The sequence below is a fragment of the Molossus molossus genome, unplaced genomic scaffold, assembly GCF_014108415.1.
Source record: "Molossus molossus isolate mMolMol1 unplaced genomic scaffold, mMolMol1.p scaffold_m16_p_4, whole genome shotgun sequence".
NCBI lineage: Eukaryota > Metazoa > Chordata > Mammalia > Chiroptera > Molossidae > Molossus > Molossus molossus.
The window spans coordinates 51,092,098-51,112,438 of record NW_023425377.1 but is presented as its reverse complement, the minus strand read 5'-3'; the positions used below and the strand labels follow the sequence as shown (position 1 = coordinate 51,112,438).

Sequence of the window (20,341 nt, the reverse complement as noted above, 5' to 3'; positions counted from 1 at the left end):
CTACATAGAAATTTGATACTATACTATAACAAATTGTACTTCTCATAGTTCTATTTTAATTTTCTTTAAACCCTGTTTAATATAGTTTTTGTTTTATTATAAAAATGTCATTTTCATGATTCTGAATCTGGTCCCAGTTCTTTTCATATATGTTTGTTTGTTTTTTTATCCTCACCAGAGGACTTTTTTTTTTTTTTTTTGCATTTATCCTCAGATAGAGGGGGGGGGGGGGGAACATTGATGTGCGAGAGACACATCGAGTGGTTGCCACCCACACAACTTCAACTGGGGCAGGGACAAAAAGTAACCGAGGTATGTGCCCTTAGTGGGAACCGAACCTGGGACTCTCTGGTCTGCAGGCTGATGCTCTAACTGCTGAGCTAAACTGGCCAGGGCTCTTTTCATATATCTTTATATCAGTATTCAATATACTGGCTACCAGTTCTAACAAGAAAAATTCTTGGAAATCTCTTCATCATGACAGCACTTCAGCAAAAATTACTGATGTGCAAGCAAACTCTAAAAGGTGCAGCTTTCCAGAAAGCACGTTTTGTTGATTGTTTCATTGTCTGAATAGTCTTTACAATGATTCTTGAGGAAAAACTCTTTCAATCTTGTAAACATCATTGTGCACAGTCTTGCCATATTGTAGTTGCTCGTCCTTGGACAGGAAGGCTGGTTCACAACTAGACAGTCTAAGTTTAATGGCTGATAAACCTTATATCCTGCAGGAGGAAGCTCTTTTCCTTTTTTGCTACTTAGGAATATAGCAGCCCTGGCTGGTTTGGTTCAGCAGTTAGAGCATTGGCCCACAGACCAGAGAGTCCCGGGTTTGGTTCCCGCTAAAGGCATGTACCTCGGTTGCAGTTTGTCCCTGGCCCTGGTTGGGGTCGTGTGGGTGGCAACCAGTTGATGTGTCTCTCTCACAACCAGTCGATGTTTCTCTCTCTCTCTTCCTCCCTCTCTCCCTCCTGTTCTATCTGAAGATAAATGCAAAAATGTAGAGTGAGGATTAAAAAAAAAAAAAAAAAAGATGTGGCAGAAATGTAAACTGAGGTAGCCTAGTCAATCCTTATTTTCTTTTTTGTGTGTAAATTTGGTCTCAGAATATTTCTGGAAGGGTGACGTTTCAAAGAAGCCACTGCTGTGACTGGCTTCCACTGCAGTCTCTAATGCTGGGCACCTGGCTATCCTCTTCTATGGCTTTATCCAGGCACTGATTACTGTTCATATGCTGCAGGGTTAATTTCGTGGAATCATACTCCCAAAGTTGGTTGAGTTTTAGGTGATGGCATTTGAGCATTGTGACTGGGCCACTGAGTTTGGAGACATCCAAACAAAGGTCATGTGTTCTAATTTCTTTGTTGGCAGTGTAAGAGAAAACCTGATTACTTCCCATACCATGGGAAGTTAAACATTCCAACTTATGCCCTGGCCAGTTTGGCTTAGCAGTTAGAGCATCAGCCTATGCTCCAGAGAGTCCCGGGTTCGGTTCCTGCTAAGGGCATGTACCTCGGTTGCAGTTTGTCCCCAGCCCTGGTTAGGTCATGCTGGAGGCAGCCACTTGATGTGTCAGTTTCACGTCGATGTTTCTCTCTTTCTCTTTTCCTCTCTCTCCCTCCCACTCTATCTGAACAAAAAAATGGAAAAATGTCCTCGAGTGAGTATAAGAAGAAAAACAAAAAAACGAACTCTTCTTTTTCTTTTCTAGCCATGTTATCTAGACATTGATTTGGTTTGCATTGGAGTTTGTGTCTTAGACCAAGTCTCAATGCTATATCTCCATAATCTACCTTTGTAACACCTGGAGAAATTATATAGAAGAAATTCTTGAATTCATCCATCCACACTTCTGTGAGTCATCTGTTATTTTTATTAATATTCTGTCCTGTGCCTCCCAGAAACGTGTAAGGTGTAGCTTTCCGAAACACATGTCCAACATGTGAGCAAGTAACCATCTCCAAAGTTCCTCCACATTGCCAAATCCTAAAGGAAAGTTCTAGGTTTTCTCCTCCCCAAATATCCATTCCAGCATCATATGTTCCAGTCTCCTCAAAGTAATCTGTCTATTGAAAAAAAGGCCTCCTGCCATTGTAGGTGTTCTGACAGGAAGAGTCCAGTCACCTTTCCTTCCGCCTATTTCTCTTTGGGGAACAGGATACCAGCGAAAATTGAGCTTCTAGTTGAATCCACCATAGCTCATATTAGAACCTGCCATGTACTCAAAAGTATCGACATCACCGTTTTCCTGTCTTGTTTGATCCTGGCTAAGAGAGGCTCCAGCCATTCCACTGTACACTCACAGTGAGCATCTAAGAAAATGATCACTTGGCCTTTAGACACAGCAGCTCCTTTTAATCCAGCTCTTGATCAATCCAGAATGTTGTTCCATTTGAATTACATGAACTGGTACTTTTAATTTTTTTACATAACTCTCTAGGGGTCTTTTCAAAAAGTCTCTTTTACTAGCATCATCTACTAGAACAATTTCTTCTAGTATGTGTCTTGGTGAGAGATTAATGACACTATAGACAGTTCGCAGAAGTGTTCTCCAAGTCTCATTGTGGAATATCACCACACTTGTTGTAGAAAGATTATCTGGATACACCTTGCCATTAAATTGATTTATTTTAAACATCTCTTTCATCTTTTCTTGATCTTCTTTAGAAATAAGGTCAGGTTTCCCCATTTCTCCAGGACCTTCATAAGGCTTTTGTACTGGCTCTAGAACATCCCCAGCAGGAAGTCCTCTCTCCTTTTTTTCATCACATTTGTTACATTCACTGAAGCAGGAACATATCCAAAAGTACCCAAATCAAGGAGGTGGCCAGGACCACCTTGCAATATGCAAATTTTCTCATGGCACTTTAAGTCAAATGCAAAATTTATACACACACACACACATATATACAAAGATCATGAAAATTTTTCCAACCCAGTTTCATCAGAAATCACGTTCATAACCCAAACTGTTTTTTCAAATGAATCCATATCCCAAATCCATATGTTCCACATCTCCTCGGTCCACGCAGCGGCGGCGGCGGGCGCTCCTTTGGGCCAGCCCAGGCAGTCGCGGCGCGGTCCCGTGGACCGCCGCGCAGTCGCTATTCTCCGGCCGCCTTCCGCCTCGCCGCCAACTGCTTCGCCACGGTTGGCATCTCCCTGGGCAGGCAGGCGGACCCGGCGCGGGCCCCACCTCCGCCGCTCTTGTCCCCGCCTCCACACCGGACCTAAGGGGCTGGGCGCGCTACTCCGGGCCGCCCCGCTTGCCGTCCCTGCTGCCACCGCTGCCCCTAGCTGGGGACGCCAAAGCGCTCGGAGAGCTAGGGCCGCATAGCCCTGGGGGGGATTCTTATTAAAAGGAAAAAACTCTAGCCGTCTGAGCAGGACAATTTAATGTAATTCTTTTCTAAATTAGTGAATTTTTATAAAAGTTATTGACTATCCAGATTTTTGAAATAACATGCAATACTGAAATATTAATGGTTAGACAAATCTTAAATTTGCCTGCTCTTGCCTTTTTATTGCAGAAAGTCTGTAAAGAGGATTTGGAACTATTAATGTAATATCTTGTGTTTGGTTGAAAATGTGTTTTTTAGCCCTGGCTGGTTTGGCTCAGCAGTCGGAGCATGGCCGGTGGACCAATGAGTCATGGGTTCAATTCTGGTCAAGGGCATGTACCTTGGTTGCAGTTCATTGCCGGCCCTGGTCAGGGTCCTGTGGGAGGCGACCGGTTGATGTGTCTCTCTCACATTAATCTCTCTCTCTCTCCCCCTTCCTCCCACTCTATCTAAAAAAAAATTTTTAATGTGTTTATTAAAAGTAAAAATATGTTTAAAATGTGTTCATAAAAGTCAATCTAAGGAATGCTGGTTATTTACCTGGTTATCATTGGAACTTGAGGTTTCTATGAGTTGTAAGTTCAAATTAAGGTGGAAAGAAATTGTATGATTTTGGTAATAGAAGGCCTAAAGTATAGAAATACATGTTTACAGGACAAGAATTGAAATTGAGTTATTCTAATGATAGTTATTCCTGAATGGGTTAAAAAAAAAGCTTATACAAATTATAAAAGTGTTGTGATGGTTATAAAAGTTTGTAAAAGTTTTAAATCTATAAAAAAAAACCAAGTCAGGCTTCAGTTCCCTTCCTCTACCTATTTTCTCCTGATGGATTTAGAATTACTTTTATTATACTTTCTCTTGCCCTCATTGGTGTGGGGGAAATCTACCTGCCAGCTGCAGAATAAGTAAGTCCTTCCTCAAGATGCATCCACCCTGAGATGGAAGGTAAACCTGCTTCTAGATACAGAGTCATCTACCCACATGACCATCCCCATTCAACACCTGGGTGATGGGGTCCATTGAATCAAGACCTGATCAGCCATGACATCTGAAGGGATCCCTTCTCTCCTTCTTGTTTGATCAGTGTAGAGTTGAGTCCCCTACCTGAGTGGGGTAAATCCATTCCCAGGGCAATTGGCTAATGTCCTGGACATTGATAAGGCCACCCTAAGGGCACAGGGTAAACAAGTCCACAGGTCAAACTGGCTTTCTGTCTCTCTCAAAGGGGCTTTCTGATTAAGTCCCCTGTCTAAGTGGGTTAAATCCATACTCAGGGCATCTAATACCTTGATCCTTGGTAAGGCCACTATCAGGACATGTGGTAAACATTTCCACAGGCTACATCTCTGGAGCATTTATGACATCAGTTTTGAGAACCACACTCTTGTCATGTCATGTCTTATGTCACTGGGGTTTCTCACTTTTCAGTGAGCCAAAGCAGCCTTGCCCAATCTCACTTCCTTTCTATATCATTTTTAGGAAGCTGAAGCAGCCCCACCCAGGCTCTCTCCTGTTGCTGAATCTATATTTCCACAGCTCATTCAAAGCCCTTGACACTTCCATTGAGAGTCTTAATAGTTCTTCCTGCTTGATAATTAAGACCTATTCCCTTTTCCAGCCTTCTTAAAAGTCATCAAAAGCAAATGAGAAATCTTGCATCTTCTCTACAAAAATCAATGATTTGGATTATATATATGGTCTTCATATGTTTGTGTATTATATGTGGTGTATTTTCTGCCTATGGGTGGTATTACTAAGGTATGATATTTTATTGGCCTAAAGAGATTAGATACTTATGTAGGTTAAGCAGGATCCTGTAGTCTGTACATTATATTTGATTTTAAAACAAATTTAAGTCAGATTGATGTCTTTTAGAGTTATTACCATAAAATATGTGTCTGTTTTACTTAGATTTAGACTAAGTATATTTGACAACCTTCCCAACATTTAAATCTTAAGAGACTCTTTTAACTGTGAAATGACTTTGATTTATTCCTATGGGACCTGAGATACCTCAAGGATTTATTCTCTCTCCTTATAAAAGTTTTTTAGCCCTGGCCGGTTTGGCTCAGCGGTTGGAGCATCGGCCTGCGGACCGGAGAGTCCCAGGTTTGGTTCCTGCTGGGGGCACGTACCAAAAAAAAAAAAATTAAAAAAATTAAAACTAATCAGGCCTAGCCCTGGCCGATTTGGCTCAGCGGTTGGAGCGTTGGCCTGCAGTCCAGAGAGGCCTGCGGTCTAGAGAGACCCGGATTCGATTCCCGCTAAGGGCATGTACCTCGGTTGCAGTTTGTCCCCGGCCCTGGCTGTTCATGGGAATTGAACCGGGACCTCTCAGTCCATGGGACAATGCTCAATCCACTGAGCCACACTGGCCAGGCCAGGTGTAGCATTTTAAAACCTTAGATATTGTCTGGCCAATGTGGCTCAGTGGTTGAGTGTCAACCCATGCACCAAGAGTTTGCCGGTTTGATTCCCAATCAAGACACATACTCAGGTTGTGGGCCCAATCCCCAGTGGGGGACATGCAGGAGGCAGCCAGTCGATATTCTCTCTCATTGATGTTTCTGTCTTTCTCTCCTTCTCACTTCTTCTTTCTCTAAAATATCAATAAAGGAAAACAAAAATTTTTAATCTTACATATATTATTTTTTCTTTATTTTTGTGTTTCTATATATCATTTTATAATGATTATTTACCAGGATATTGTTATCTTGGAATGCTATATCTTACACAAAAACAAAGTTCTTTTTTTTTATCCTCATCTGAGGACATTTTTCCATTTTTTGTTCAGGTAGAGTGGGAGGGAGAGAGAGGAACAGAGAGAGAGAGAGAAACATCGACATGAAAGGAACACATCGAGTGGCTGCCACCCGCACAACCGACACGGGCCGGGGACAAACTGCAACCGAGGTACACACCCTTAGCGAGAACCGAACCCGGGTCTCTCAGGACCGCAGGCCGATGCTCTAACCGCTGAGCCAAACCGGCCAGGGCATAAAAACAAAGTTCTTTATCAACTGTATTAAAATCAAGTCTATAACCATGTCATTTTATTTTAATTTTTTTTTATCCTTACCCGAGGACATTTTTTCCATTTTTTGTTCAGATAGAGTGGGAGGGAGAGAGAGGAAGAAAGAGAGAGAGAAATATCAATGTGAAAGGGACACATCGCCCTGACCGGTTTGCTTAGTGGTTAGAGCATCAGCCTGCGGTCTGGAGAGACCCGGGTTCATTTCCTGCTAAGGGCACCGTACCTCGGTTGCAGTTTGTCCCCGGCCCTGGTTGGGTCATGTGGGTGGTGACCACTCGATGTGTCCCTTTCACGTGGATGTTTCTCTCTCTCTTTCTTCCTCCCACTCTATCTGAACAAAATATCAAAAAACGTCCTGGGGTGAGGATTAAAAAAAAAGAAAAGAGCCCTGGCCGGTTTGGCTCAGCGGTTGGAGCGTCGGCCTGCGGTCCTGAGAGACCCGGGTTCGGTTCCCGCTAAGGGCGCGTACCTCGGTTGCAGGGTTGCAGTTGGTCCCCGGCCCTGGTTGGTCGTGCGGGTGGCAGCCACTCGATGTGTCCCTTCACATCGATGTTTCTCTCTCTCTCTCTTCCTCTCTCTCCCTCCCGCTCTATCTGAACAAAAAATGGAAAAATGTCCTCGGGTGAGGATAAAAAAAAATAAAATAAAATAAAAAAAAAAAAGAAAAGAAAAAGGACACATCGAGTGGCTGCCACCCGCATGACCCAACCAGGGCCGGGGACAAACTGCAACCGAGGCACACGCCCTTAGTGGGTCTCTCTGGACCGCAGGTCGACGCTCTAACCGCTGAGCCAAACCGGCCAGGGCTATAACCACGTCATTTTAAGTTTTGTCATTTATAGGGAATCACTGTTTTGCAAATATGTTACATCTTTGCAAAGGTTTGTGAAAAGGACTCTGACTTACTCTAGATAACAGATTCTAAGTAGGTCATTTCTTTGAAATATAAAATAACTGGATTTATGGAAAAATCTTTTTGTTTTCCACATATAAGGAAGCTTGTGCCCTGGCCGGTTTGGCTCAGTGGTTGGAGCATTGGCCTGCGGACCAAAGAGTCCTGGGTTTGGTTCCCGCTAGGGGCACGTACCTTAAAAAAAAAAAAAAAAGGAAGCTTGTTTCTATTTTCTTAGAACAATTTGGTAAATTATATCCTCAAACAATATTGAAGCATTTACATTTTTCTCCCTACCTAATCCCTCCAGAATTTGGCAACTCTCAATCAGTGAGTATTATTTTCATGACAATATTTATTTGCATAAATCCAGTATGAATCTTTTCTCTTTGCACATGAAACCAGGTTCCAATTGTGGTTTTATTAACCGAGTCTTTGACTGGAAAATTGTGTTCAAAAGAGACATGCCTGCACTCTGGATGTCACCAAAAAGCCTTAAGCAATTGGGATTGACTCTCAAGACTCATGGAAGCTGATCAGAGGCCACTTACAGAAAATGGCCTGGTACTTTACTTGGTTAATGGCTCATGGCAATCTTTCCAGGTAAGGAACAAAACTTGTTTTCTTGAAAGATGGCAGAAAAGGAACCTCAACACATTGGGAACCTCAAGGATTTGAGGACATGACCCAAATCTGTAGGTATTCCAGGCACAGCCTGATGGCAATTGTGACTTTAGCTTCTCTGCCCTGAGGGGCTGACTGCTGACTGCTCCATAGAGCTCAATCTAAAGATTCCTTATGAATAACTGACATTCCAGCCAAATTTGAGAAAGCTTATCAATTGCTAATTCTTATTATTTGGGGGCAAATAATAAGGCCAAATTAAACCTGACCTAATGCAATCTCCTTCATAAAAATGAGGGTGATTTTAGGGAGAGAAATTGTTTCAGTGAAAATCATAATGCCCAATTGTGAATATTGGACTCTAGTGCAGTTGATTGCCTTCAAAGTTATTTTATCTGTGAACTAAACTGGTTCCTGAATTCTTCTAGTTGTGTTCAACCATCTAAACTAATGTTTCATTTTTTTTCTCCCATCCTTTGACTTTGAATTATTAAAAACTGCCCAGGCCGGTTTGGCTCAGCGGTTAGAGCGTCGGCCTGCAGTCCTGAGAGACCCGGGTTCGGTTCCCACTAAGGGCGCGTACCTCGGTTGCCCCGGCCCTGGTCGGTCGTGCGGGTGGCAGCCACTCGATGTGTCCCTTTCACATCGATGTTTCTCTCTCTCTCTCTGTTCCTCTCTCTCCCTTCCACTGTACCTAAAACAAAAAATGGAAAAATGTCCTCGGGTGAGGATTAAAAAAAAAAAAAAAAAAACTACTGACACATGTCAACCATACAGAATTTACCTAAGTATCAGATGCTGTCCAGTTATCACTGCTTGCTTTCATGCCAGCGGAAGAAACTTTAAGCCTTCTTGACTAACAGTCTTATAGATTCAGAAACTGTTTTATAATTTTCTGTGATCATTAACCTTTTTTTTCCTTCTTATTTTCATAGGCATACTTCTTATTAAATACCTGATTAATTGTTTACACAATAAAGGTCTCACTTTGGAAGCCCATCCATGCTCTCTTTTCCTTTCTCCAAAACAGTATATGAACTATTACAGGCAAATAGCCCTGACCATGGCCTCCAGAACTTATCCCTACCCTTATTTTCCAAGTCCTCAACATAATAACACAGCTTAGGGACAATTCTACATCCATAAACCAGCAGGAAGCAGCTACAAAAGAAAAAGACTTCTACTCCAATTCCATATGAATTCTTATTAACAAATAGAAAGAGGGGGGAAATGTGAAGACTTACAAGACAATATAATTTTTTTTTTCACCCAAGGATATATTTTTTTATTTATTTTCAGACAGAGTGGGAGGGAGGGAATAGAGAGAGAGAGAAACATTGATGTGAGAGAGACACATCAATTGGTTGCCTCCTGCACGACCCCAATCAGGGCCAGGGACGAAGTGAAACTGAGGTACATGCCTTGACCGGAATCGAACCCGCAACTCTTTGGTCCGAGAGTCAATGTTCTAATTGCTGAGCCAAACCAGCCAGGGTGGCAATATAATTCTTGATTGCCATGTTGTAAGCTTCCCCACCACAGGAAAATAAGGAACAGGAGAACTGGCCGGACAAGAAATGCCTGACACCAGGAATCAAACTATATAAAGAACTAAAACTGCCAAAGAAACATCGGATTGCACATCAGCATTCCTGTAGACACAACCCCTGCCCAAACCCACCAAACAAGACCCCAAAACCCATTGACGACAAAAGTTTCCCGCCAGTGGATGCATATAAGGACGAAACTCCAATTCCTAGGTGCTGCCATCATCGACCCAATACCCCATGACACTGAGATGTGTAGCCCTTCCCTCTGGATATCCCCATCCCCTATCCTCTTTTCTTTAAATAAATACAATTTTTCTTTATTCACCATCTAGGATGCTATTTAGCATGCTCAAGCACCACAACACCGACTTTAGTCTTTCAGAAATAAAGCTGGTCCTGGGATAAGCAATCTATCTACCGATTCTAGTTTTTTCCATCCTAGGATTCAGCTTTTGGGTATACAAAAAAAAAAAAGGAAGACAGAGCAGAACCTATAAAGGTCTAGGAAAACCTTAGGCTTCTTCCATTTTCTGAGATTTTCAGCATATTGAAAACTGAAGATGTGCTAAAGTGGGTTTAAAGATAGTGGTGTGTTTTTAATTTTCTGCCATTGCACCATTCTTTTCTCTCAATCCTGTCATCAGTGTGTTTCTGTGACCCTATGTTTAATCTTACTTCGGGATACTTCACAAATTGAAAGTTGAAAAAATCTTGGATTGTACTATTTTTTTCTTTTTTAAATTTGTCAATGTAAGAAACATTCAAACCTGTGAAGAATTTTTGTGAGTTTATTTGAGCCAAAACTGTCAACAACTGCCAGGAAGCAAAACCTCAAGGGATTGAGATAATGCTCCAGGGAATGGAGGTTTTGCACTTTATTTTATACATTACAATAAAAACAGGAAACAGCCCTGGCCAGTTTTGCTCAGCGGTTAGAGCATCGACCTGCGGTCCCGAGAGGCCCGGGTTCGGTTCCCGCTAAGGGCACGTACCTCGGTTGCAGTTTGTCCTCGGCCCTGGTTGGTCGTGCGGGTGGCAGCCACTCGATGTGTTCCTTTCACATCGATGTTTCTCTCTCTCTCTCTCTCTCTCTCTCTCTCTCTCTCTCTCTCTCTCTCTGTTCCTGTCTCTCCCTCCCACTCTACCAGAACAAAAAAGGAAAAATGTCCTCAGGTGAGGATAAAAAATAAAAAAGTAAAGATAAAAAATAAAAACAGGAAACCTAAATGGGTTACATGAAATCCATTGGTGATAGATTAGGGAGGCAAGAGAAAGCAAACAAAGTTGGGGGAGAAACTCGGATTGGATAAAAAGTAAAATGATAGACACGTGTCTTATTTTAAAAAATATATTTTATTGATTTTTTTTTGTTTAGATAAGAAGGGAGAGGGGTAGAGAGAGAGAAATGGATGAGAGAGAAACATCAAACATCAATCAGCTTTCTCCTGCACACCCCATACTGGGGATGGAGCCCACAACCTGGGCATGTGCCCTGACCTGGAATCAAACCAGTGACCTCTCAGTGCATGGGACAAAGCTCAATCCACTGAGCCACACCAGCCAGGTGACACATGCTTCTTTTACATAGGCAGGTACAGGATAGTTAACAGTCAATTTAACATGATCATTATAACACAGCCAATGCACCAGGGGGGGGTTGTGGTCTCCACCCTGGTGCATTGGTTGTGCCCTGAGAGGGGATCTGGAAAAGGGATGTCACTCTGCTGTGCCAGAGGTATGTTATCATAGATGCAAGAAGAGAATAGGCTCCATCAAAGTGAAAGTTGACCTTTGTCAGGGAAGATAGAGGCTTAGGACATGACTATCTGCCATAAACGCTTTCAAAAAGTTTTAATTTCAGGCCATCCTTTGTGTTTACTTTTAGGACTTTGAGTTTACAAGGCCACCAGGCAGGACTTTCCTTAGTTTGTCAGATTAGCAAGTGGCCCCTTTTGGTCCACAAATTGAAATTATTGGAAGTGATATTGGTTAATAAAACTATATAGGTTTCAAGGGTACAGTTCTATAATACATCACCTGTATACAGGTGTGTGTGTGTATTGTAGTATTTTGAACTCTAGGTTTACTGGCAGCTGCAGGCTGCTAGGCCCAGCAGGACGCGTGGTTACACAGCGCTATGCAGGCGACTCCAGGCCTGGCAGAGTGAGCTGGTAGTACTAGATCCACCACCAACCCCATGGGGGCCTTACACACGCTGCAAAGGGAACTGGCCCTTCCAGATTGCACGCCAGACCTCCCACTCCTTCTACAGCCTGCCATTTGCCCTTTCAGCGAAGAGAACAGGATGCAAGTCCTGGGGACTTGATCCAAAAACCGAGGGGTCTAGACCACAAGGGTTGGGATGCCCGCCCATTAAGGAATCAGGATAACCGGAGGTCGAGAGCTGCAACCACTCTGGGTGCGCGTCCACGATTCCCAATCCGCTCTGGCCCTCCCTCTCCCCTTTCATCCAACCAACAGCTATTTCCTGCCGCACTCCCAGCCAATCCTCACACTCCACGAAGAATAGCCCTAGGGGGCGTATGGGAGGGTGTTTAGAGCGATGGCTACACTGACCAACCACATTTTGGAGTTGGCGCGGAGGGACGGTACCTTGCTTTGTCCGTAGCTACTCAGGAGGGAGGGGCGGAGGCAGGGGCGGAGTTCGTGAGGCCAAGCTCGCTGGTTTGCGCGGTCGCTGCAGTAGCTTAGGTCTTTTGGTTGTGTGGCACGTGACGGTCGGCCTGCTTCTGCTGCTGTCTCCAGTGCAGCTCAGGGCCAGTAGTGCGGGCAGGAGGAGGCGCGGGTGCCGCCTGGGAAGCTCGAGGTGAGACGGGAGGCCTGCTTGTGCCCTCGGGCCTGTGAAGACCCCAGAGGTCCGGGTGCGTATCGTAGCCGCCGAGGTGCCGGGCGGGGCCGCGGGGTCAGGTTGGGTTTCCAGGGCTTAGGCTCCGGCCCGCTCGCGGGTTGGAGAGCCAAGCTCTGGTCGCGCCGTTGTGGTCGGGAGGCGTGGCAGGTTCTCTAGGGCCTCTCTTGACCTCAGGGAAAACCAATTTCTACCCGTGGCTTTGCTTCTAGAGCTTTCTTAGGCCTTTTGCTGGCTGCTTGGGAAGCCCAGAGGTAAGCTGGAGTAACCGGGTAAAGGTCTAGAGTGGAGTCGGGCCTAGTCGCCACCTCTAATACCGGGGAGAGGTGTTGTCAGACCAAGAAAATGTTTAGGGTTAAGTGTTATAGGTTCAGTATTTGAAAAATAGCATCGGCCCTGGCCGGTTTGGCTCAGCGGTTGGAGTGTCGGCCTGCGGACCAGAGAGTCCCGTGTTCGGTTCCCGCTAGAAGCACGTACCAAAAACAAAAAAGAAAAGAAGAAAATAGCATCGTAAAGCAAAGACTGGAACCTAGCACCCTGAAGATTATGGAGAATGTGCTAGAACAGGCAGTGATTGAAAAACGTCGGTCTTAATATTTGATTCGGTGCGGAGTAATCCAGTCGGAAATTCACCAGACATTAAAAGCAGGAGAGCATTCAAAAGCTCACTGTGGGCAGGTCGTTTTACAGCTGAGGAACAGGCCCAGAGGTATGAAATGACTGGCCCAAGGTCATGCGATTAATTTCACGTTAGGATTGTAGTTGAGGGCCAGGCAGTTTTGGTATTAAGATTACCTTTTGGTTAAGGTTAAGGCCCTGCTTGAAGTCCTTCATGGGCCATTTTTTGCGTGTGAACTTGGGCAATTTACTTAACCTTTTGTTCCTCATTTCTCCCCACATAATGGGTATAATAATACTTGATGGAGTTAGAATTAAATAGTGTATAAAGTCTGATGTACATTAATTGTGCAATAAGTAATGATTGCAATAAATTATAGTCTGAATGCTGTTGGTCTGACATCCTACTCCTTGAGTTGGTTAGGTCCTGTTTCCCAGAACCTAGTGGATTAACTGCTGGCATGACACAAGTGTAAGCTGGTTGGGGAAGTTCAACTGAGCTGAATATTAAAAGGTTGGGAGGACAAAGGTGAACCACAGCTAAGTCCCTTTATGTATAATGTAGGAAATAGAACATTTTGCTTGATTGTGTGTGTGTGTGTGTGTGTGTGTGTGTTAATCCTTACCCGAGGATATTTTTTCCTTTTTTTTTTTTTTAAGAGAGAATGGAAGGGAGGAATTAGAGAGAGAGAGCGCGCGAGAAAGAGGAGCATCCATATGAGAAAGACATATCAGTCGATTGCCTCCTGCGTGCACTTAGACTGGGGCCTGGGATCAAACCTATAACCCAGGTACGTGCTGTGGACTGGGAATTGAACCCATGACCCTTTGGTCCACTGAGCCACATTGGCCAAGACAGTTACATTTTTTAGTAAGGAGTTTTTAGTTTTGTTTGTTTGTTTTATCCTCACCCGAGGACATTTTTACATTTTTTATTCAGATAGAGTGGGAGGGAGAGAGAGGAAGAGAGAGAGAAACATCAACGTGAAAGGGACACATTGAGTGGCTGCCACCCGCACGAACAACCAGGGCTGGGGACAAACTGCATCCAAGGTACGCACCCTTAGTGGGAACCGAACCCAGGTCTCTCTGGACTGCAGGCCAACGCTCTAACCGCTGTGCAAAACCGGCCAGGGCTGCTTTTTCTTTGAAAAGAAAATTATATTGATCTTGAATATAATTCTGTATCTTAGTCTTATTTTCAGCATGTTTGAGGATCATGAATACAATCACTGCTACGTTGTACATTTGCTATAATTATACTTAGAGCAGAGATAAAGAACTGTGTAGAAGTTCTCCTGTTCACCAGACAGGGTAGACAGGGTACAGAAGCAAACAAGCCAGATGACTGGATCATGAGAACTCTAGGGTGAACTGTATTAGAGGGAATGTGTTCTACAACAAATAGATTTTTTGACCTATCTGAAAGTGGGTATCAGCATCTCTCCACACCATACTATCTTAACTCAGCAGTTTCAACTAGCACATTATCTTGCAAGGACCATGAGGGGTAAACGTTTTGACACAAGTCTTTGCTGCAGTTTTGGCAATCAGGCTATTGCATCCTTTTAGTTACAGAGTTCACTTTGGCCAGCAAATAGCTTAAGGGGATGAAGTGATAATTGGTAAGCATCAATGCAGGCTCAAGATGCTTGAACTTCAGGCTGAGTATGGGTAGCTAGCATATGAACCACCTTGATTTACACATCTTTAAAATGGAAATGAGGGCCCTGGCCGGTTTGGCTCAGGGTTAGAGGGCAGCCCACTGATAAGAGAGTCCCAGGTTTGGTTCCTGCTAAGGGCACTACCTCGGTTGCAGTTTGTCCCCCGCCCCAGTTGGGGTCATGTGGATGGCAGCCACTCGATGTGTCTCTCACATCGATATTTCTCTCTCTCTTCCTCTCCCCCTACCATTCTATCTGAAGATAAATGAAAAAAAAAAATTTCCTCAGTTGAGGATAAAAAAGTAAAATAAAATGGAAATGAGAAGTCTCCTGTATACCTTACCTAGGAGGCTATTGGAAGGGACAAATATGATGGTGCACTACTTTGAATAGTGTGATGAACTGTGCAAATAGAATTGGTGGCTTACAACAACAACTAGGAAATAATTAAGTGCACGAACATAGTTTAATCTGTATAGTTTACTGTAGAACTTCATCAGAAAGGTGCTGGTTAAATGCTTTGTGACATATGTGTTTTGTTTTTTTTTTAATCCTTACCCAAGGATATGTTTATTGGTTGTAGAGACAGGAAGGGAGAGAGAGAGACATGGTTGCCTCTCATATGTACCCCAACTGGAAACTGAACCCACAACCTAGGTATGTGCCCTGACAGAGAATCAAACTCAAGACCTCTCAGTGTACAGGACGATGCTCCAGCCAACTGAGCCATACCAGCCAGGTCACAACGTATGTACTTTTATTTATTTATGTATTTTTTGTTCAGATAGAGTGGAAAGGAAAGAGAGAGAGTGAGAGAAACATCGACATGAAAGGGACTCATCGAGTGGCTGCCACTTGCACGACCCAACCAGGGCCGGGAACAAACTGCAACTGAAGTACATGCTCTTAGCGGGGACCGAACCCAGGTCTCTTGGGACCACAGGCTGACGCTCTGACTGCTAAGCCAAAGTGGCCAGGGCTTATTTTATTTTTTGCCCTTATCTTCAGATAGAGCGAGAGGGAGAGAGAAACCTCCATGTTAGAGAGACAGATCAACTAGTTACCACCCACATGACCCCAACTGGACCAGGGACAAACTGCAACCGAGGTACGTGCCCTTAGCAGGAACCAAACCCAGGTCTCTCCAGACCGCAGGCCGACGTTCTAACTGCTGAACCAAACCGGCCAGCGCTGTACTTTTAAATTAAGCTTAACTGTTAGCTGTGAAAATTATTTGGAGATTTTTTTTTCTACGAATTTAGACACACCTAGCTGGTGTGGCTCAGTGGATTGAGCATTGTCCCATGAACTGAGAGGTCCTGGTTTGATTCTCAGTGATGGCACATACCCAGGTTTCAGGCTTGATCCCTGGTTGAGGGTGTGCAGGAGGCAGCTGATTGATGTTGGTCTCTCACATTGATGTTTCTATCTCTCCCTTCCCCTCCCTCTAAAAAATCAATAAAAACATTAAAAAAAAATTTAGACAGTCCTCAGCAATATATTTTGAGTATTCATAATATAAACCTATGTAGTTTATAGCAACAAAAATGTGCTATGGAAAAATCAATTCTAATGTTTAAGTCAGTGAAAAACAAAATTCAAAACTATAAAGGCAATATGGATCTATTTTTAAATGAATGAAAATGTACAATAAAGACCACTTTGAATTTTATGTACTTTCCCCCCCTTTAAGTGCTTTGTTTTTTGACTAGACGTACATGTAGTAAAAACAGAAGGTACAAAAAGTAGTAGTAAAAGTAAACTGGTTTAGCCCAGCCAGTGTGGCTCAGTGGTCGAGTGTCGACCCAAGCCCAAAGAGGTCGCTGCTTTGATTCCCAGTCAGGGCACATGCCCAGGTTGTGGACCTGATCCCCAGTGGGGGGCATGCAGGAGACAGCCAGTTGATGCTCTCTCTCATTGATGTGTCTATCTCTTCCTCTTTCTTCCTCTCTCTCTAAATACCAATAAAGAAAAATTTTTTTGAAAAGAGAGATTAAGACCCTTACAAAAAAGCCTAGAACCAAATGGCTTCACTGGTGAATTCTGCTAAATACTTACAGAAGAATTAACACCAATCCTTCATTAAACTCTTCCAAACAAATAGAAAAAAACATTTCCCAGTTCATTCTATGAATCTCTGATGCCAAAACCAAAGTATACAAGAAAAGAAAACCATAGACCAATATCTCTTATGAAAACAGATGCAGAAAGAACACATGATCATCTCAGTGGACACAGAATTTGTCAAAAGGCAAAAACCCTTTTATGATAGAAACACAACCAAAAATAAAAAGGAATTTCCTCAATCTGATTAAGAGACAAAGAAATAATCCCTTCCCTGGGATTTCTGATGCTCTTTTTTAAATTTCTGGTGGATTAAAGGAATTAGAGTTGAAATTTCCCAATTTATTTTGAGAAGCAAAGTTTCATGAAGGAAAGCCCAGAACCAAATGGCTTCACTTGTGATTCTACCAAATACTTGGGTAAGAAAGCACCAATCCTTCACAAATTCTTCCCCAAAATAGAAGAGGGTAGAATACTTTCCCATTCTATAAGGCAAAAGCCAGGCAAAGACTTCACAAGAAAAGAAAACCATAAACCAACATCTCTTTTGTCTGTTTTTTTTCATTGATTTTAGAGAGAGAGGAAGGGAGAGGGAAAGAGATTAAAACATCGATGAGAGAGAACATCGATTGACTGCCTCCTGCATGCCCTCCACTAGGGACCAGTTCTACAACCTGGGCATGTGCCCTGACTGGGAATCGGCGACCTCTTGGTGCATGGGTTGATACTCAACCGCTGAGCCACACCGTCCAGACCCAGCATCTCCTTTGAAAATAGATATAAAAGTAGACTTAACTTGAAAACATAAAATATAAAAGTTAAATTTAATAAACTTAAAAATAATTTGAGTCTCCATTTGTTTTAAAGAACTTTCTTTAACAGAATTCTTTTTTTTTTTTTTAAATAGGCTCCTTCAGTAAATGACCCTTGTTGAGAATAAAGCTTCTACCTTTGAAAGATGGCAAATTTAATATTCCTTTAGTGCTTGCCCATTCCTGAAGTTGATCTAAATGGTCTGAATTTGCTAAAGTTTGATGCAGAGTGTGTTTGTTTTTGTTAAATAGAATATTTTGTGTTCAGTCTCATGCACATCATTACATGTGTATAGTTAAATAATGCGGACTTTTTTTTTTTTTTTTTTTTATCCTCACCCGAGGACATTTTTCCATTTTTTGTTTAGGTAGACTGGGAGGGAGAGAGAGGAACAGAGAGAGAGAGAAACATCGATGTGAAAGGAACACATCGAGTGGCTGCCACCCTCACGACCGACCAGGGCCGGGGACAAACTGCAACCGAGGTGCGTGCCCTTAGCGGGAACCGAACCCGGGTCTCTCAGGACCGCAGGCCAACGCTCTAACCGCTGAACCAAACCGGCCAGGGCCGGACTTTTTTTTTTTTAACCTCACCCAAGGACATTTTTTGCATTTGTCTTCAGATAGAGCAGGAGGGAGAGAGGAGGGAAGAGAGAGAGAGAAACATCGATGTGAGAGAGACACATCGACTGGTTGCCACCCGTACAACCCCAACCGGGCCGGGGACAAAGTGCAACCAAGGTGTACATGCCCTTAGTGGGAACCAAACCTGGGACTCTCCAGTCCATGGGTCGACGCTTTAACTGCTGAGCCAAACCAGCCAGGGCTAATATGGACTTTTAAATTATACTGGGAACAGAATTATCATTAGCCAAAAATAAATTTTGGAGAATTCATAAAGAAAAGTAACTGGCAGAGAAAAAAAACATAAACATGGACATTTCCATATCCAAATGCTAACATTGTATATGTATCATTGCAAGGAAGTGTTAAAATATAAATCACGTACTAGGAGGAAAGCAAGTTTTTCTTGTTATGTAAAATCATTCAGCTTTGTTGAAATACTTTGGAGGAATAGGCAGGCATATTAGACCTTTTGGTCCAGTATGAAAATTGAAAGTATATTCACTGTGGTTGTACTTTGTATTATCAAAGGACAAACCATTTGGGTAAACCTGTAAAGTACTGGACTCTAGTAAACTTTGTATTATCTTTTTATATTTTCACAGCAAGCCTTTGAATTAGTACTATCACCCACATCAATGATGTAGGGACAGAAGACTCCTAGAAGTTTAGTAAGCTGAACAAGGCTAGAAAGGAACAAGAGAGTCTGCAATTCAGGTTTCTTTGACAGGACAGATTATACCACCACATACACTGGACTGTCAAGTGTATAAAGAATTAGTTCTCTAGCCCTGGCCAGTTTGGCTCAGCGGTTAGAGCGTCCACCTGCGGTCCGGAGAGACCCGGGTTCGGTTCCCGCTAAGGGCATGTACCTCGGTTGCAGTTTGTCCCCGGCCCTGGTTGGTTGTGCGGGTGGCAGCCACTCAATGTGTCCCTTTCACATCGATGTTTCTCTCTCTCTCTCTTCCTCTCTCTCCCTCCCACTCTGTCTGTACAAAAAATGGAAAAATGTCCTCGGATGAGGATTAAAAAAACAAAAACAAAAACCGAAAGAATTAGTTCTCTAAATCATCAGTTTTATTTTTTTAAATATCTTTTTATTGATCTATTTAGAGAGGAAGGGAGAGAGAGATAGAAACATTGATGTGAGAAATTCACTTATCAGCTTGCCTCTTGCACACCCCACACTGGGAATTGAACCTGGACCTCTCAGTCCATGGAATGACACTCAATCCATTGAGCTGCATTGCATTGCACTGGCTGGGCTGAATCTTCACTTTTAAAATAGGAAACTTCCATCTCTCAAATTCACTCTTTTTATTTTTTAATTTTTTAAAAAATTTTTTATTTATTAATTTGTTTTTGTTACAAATGTTTCTCCTTTTTCCCCCCATTGACACCCTCCTCCCTTTCCCCACATCCCCAGCTTTGTTGTCTTTGTTCATTGGTCATGCATACATGCATTTAGTTCTGTGGTTTATCTCTTCCCCCACAAACTACCCCTTCCTCTGAGACTTGTCAGTCTGTACCCCACCTCTATGAATCTGGGTTAATTTTGTTCAGTTTGTTTAGTTCATTATATTCCACCAAAAACTGAGATCATGTGATATTTGTCTTTCTCTGCTTGGTTTGTTTCGCTTAGCATAATACTCTTCAGGTCCTTCCATGCCATCTCAAAGGATAAGAGATCTTTCTTACAGCTGCATAGTATTCTATTGTGTACATGTACCACAGCTTTTTAATCCACTCATCTACTGATGGACACTTGGGTTGTTTCCAGATTTTAGCTGTTGTAAATAGTGCTGCTATAAACATAGGGGTACATATATTCTTTTTGATTGGTGTTTCAGGTTTCTTAGGGTATATTCCTAGAAGTGGGATCACTGGGTCAAATGGCCCAATTTTTAACTTTCTGAGGTAACACCATAGTGTTTTCCACAGTGGCTGCACCAGTCTGCATTCCCACCAGCAATGTACTAGAGTCCCCTTTTCTCCACACCCTCGGCAACACTTGTTGTTTGATGATTTGTTGATGGCAGCCATTCTGACGGGTGTGAGGTGATACCTCATTGTTGTTTTAATTTGCATCTCTCTGATATCTTCCTATGTCTCTTGGCCATTTGTATGTCCTGTTTGGAGAGGTGTCTGTTTAGTTCCTCTGCCCATTTTTTAATTGGGTTCTTTGTCTTCCTTTTGTTGAGTTGTATGAGCGCTCTATATATTTTGGAAATTAACCCCTGCATCATTGG

At 42.9% G+C, this 20,341-nt stretch overlaps 1 protein-coding gene and 1 pseudogene across 2 annotated transcripts in view; one reads left to right on the top strand and one right to left on the bottom strand.

The window, feature by feature from the left end:
* Positions 1-1,102: 1,102 nt before the first annotated feature.
* On the bottom strand, positions 1,103-2,861 carry LOC118616041 (annotated as a pseudogene).
* Positions 2,862-12,225: 9,364 nt separating this feature from the next.
* Positions 12,226-20,341, top strand: part of CANX (calnexin) — a 38,579-nt gene continuing 30,463 nt past the window's right edge. Inside the window, exon 1 of one of the 2 annotated variants that reach the window (XM_036282314.1) lies at positions 12,226-12,326. The gene's annotated coding sequence lies outside the window, so the exon portion shown is untranslated. Of the gene's footprint in view, positions 12,327-14,956; positions 14,968-20,341 lie in introns of those variants that run through there. The other variant, XM_036282315.1, reaches the window with a different exon arrangement.